The following is a 2,488-nucleotide window of genomic DNA, read 5'->3' as shown; positions in this document are numbered from 1 at the left end:
GGTCTAGGGTTTTTGGGTACCTAATTTTAGCCAGTTACCATATATTGTGGTGTAAAGTTGGGGGATGATATTTGCTGTTACCATCTGAGGAATCTGGGCCTTGTGCTTCTTGGTGTTTCATGTGTACAGGGTCTGATGTTCTTGTCTCATAGCTCATCTGGAATTTTTACATTTTCAACTCTAGCTTTTTAAAATATATTGCTTTCTATTTGTTTTTGAACTTTGATTTTGCTTTCCTTGGGACTATTTTGGGAGGACCAGGCTGTGGTTTGGTATTTTGCTTCATTCATTCCTTTTGTGTTTGTAACATGTCCATGTCTGTAACATTGATTTTTTAAGATAGTACGAACTTTCATCTTTAGATTAGATGGATATTATAACTTAATAAATTTCTTCATTTTAATCTGGTTGCGAGTTGTACATTTTTGATGAAGGTTGATCCAACAGGTTGCTCTGCCTTTCAAAAGAAATTACATTTTCATTAATAATTACCCAATTAAATCAAATAAATATATTTTAGGCCAGAAGTTTTACCTGTTGATGCACTTGTGTTGTTAGCCATTACAGCTGCTGGATTCAGAATATTAAAACATTTTACTCAATCCTCACAGAGACAACAATGGCAACAGCCAAACATTTGTCATTAAAAAAATATTTCAGACTGATATATTTCAACGTTTTTTCTCATCAGACTGCCTGCCCTGCTTTTGTATTTTTGCTTCATTCAGACAGGGATAAAGCAGAGGATAACAGCCAGAGAATGGATCATCAGAGAAAGCAGGTTGAAATTGTCACAAAGTACACTGTAATACACCAACTTATTTCACTGTGCTCTTGGAAATGCAAGCACTTAAGCACTTGAGCTCATCTGTCCAGGTGCTTAGTGTGATGTATAGTGCACAGTGATGTGCTCAGAGCACAGATGTGCAGTGTGCAGCGATGTGCATAGTGCACAGTAACATGCACAGAATACAGCCACATGCATATTGTGCAGTGACATGCATATAGCACAGAGGCATGCATAGAGAACAGTGACATGCATAGAGCAGATACATAAATGGCATTAAATGTCAGCAATTAGAAAGTGATTAGGCAAGAGTATCAGTGCATTGTTGTGTCTGGTTGCTGCAGTTCTCTCTTAATATGTACTTTATCTGTGGTTGTGCCTGATCTTCCATTTAATAATGCACCATTTCTCATGTGGAGAAACACATCTGATGATTAGGATCAGTGCTGTGGGGTATGACTACAAAAACACCATCCTTCTCCATAGGCAGAAGTCCTTCTTGCTAGCTGTTTTAGAAAGGTTTGTGCAAAGGCTAGAAACGCAGAGAAATATGTATTACCTGTGCAGCCAGTTTTGTTAACACTGCCAACGTCCATACAAAAGCAATTCTGACAAATGAAATGGATCATAATATAAATGCTAACCATGAACAGTACCATTGCAGAGCTGAATTTTTCACAGCAGGTGAAATAATAGTTACTATGACAAACTATTATTGATGAAATGTTGGGGGAAATACAACATTAAACTTTAGATTTTTTTGTCAAAATATTTGAAGTGAACGTGATACTATCATTCATGTTGATTTGCACAAAGAAATGTCCGTCACCTTCGTGTGTTCACAAACTTTGCTTGTGGTTTAGCTTTCAAAACGTTACCCATACAGGTATTTTGGAAGATCTGTTCCCATAAGCTCAAAGCCTGACAAATTCCTATGTAGCATAGGTTTACCTTCCGGAACATGTTTCACCAGTGGAAAGTTACTACTTCTGTTTGAACGAATCACAGACTCCTGAAGACAGGACACAGCAAAGGTACCAATTCAGAGCTGGAACGTTCCCTGGAGGTACCTTGCTAAACTGATTCTGAAGGAAACCCTCTGCATATAACATATAAATCACAAATGGGCTTTTTGTGGCCAAGTTGTTGTCACCTAAAAATCTGAAACGTGCAGATATGTCTCGCGGGCCATAGATGTGTACAAAGTTTCCTGGTGCAGTCAGATTCTTTACAATCCTGAGATGTTTTAATTATTATGAAAATATTTGAAAATGGTAGAAAATCCAATGTGTTGTGTCAGTAGCAATAATGTTCAGCATGAACAGATTGATATGTTAACAGGTTTTCATTTATTCATGCGACTTGCCAATACCAAGAAACCATGGTTACCGCAGAATTTTTTCAGGACGATTTACGCAGTTAATCATGAATGCAGCGCGTACCTTGGCAAAAGTAAGGAACTAAGTTCCACTGAGATACCTAATACAGTGACTAAGCAACATTTGCTGAAATATCATTACAGCTACTCTAGGTTTTTTAAAGCAAGCAACACTGGTTATCAGAGGTTACCAGCCATACCTGTAGAGGCTTTTCAAAAAGAAGGACGGTCACAAAGGTGTGTGAAAAGGTGCATGGCTGAAATTATTCCGGTGATGACACGAAATCGCTCTCTTGCCTACCCCTACATGTAACCAACTTCAG

The sequence above is a fragment of the Anguilla rostrata genome, chromosome 9 (genome assembly GCF_018555375.3).
Source record: "Anguilla rostrata isolate EN2019 chromosome 9, ASM1855537v3, whole genome shotgun sequence".
Lineage (NCBI taxonomy): Eukaryota > Metazoa > Chordata > Actinopteri > Anguilliformes > Anguillidae > Anguilla > Anguilla rostrata.
The sequence above is the reverse complement of the archived record's forward strand: the minus strand, read 5'-3'. Positions refer to the sequence as shown.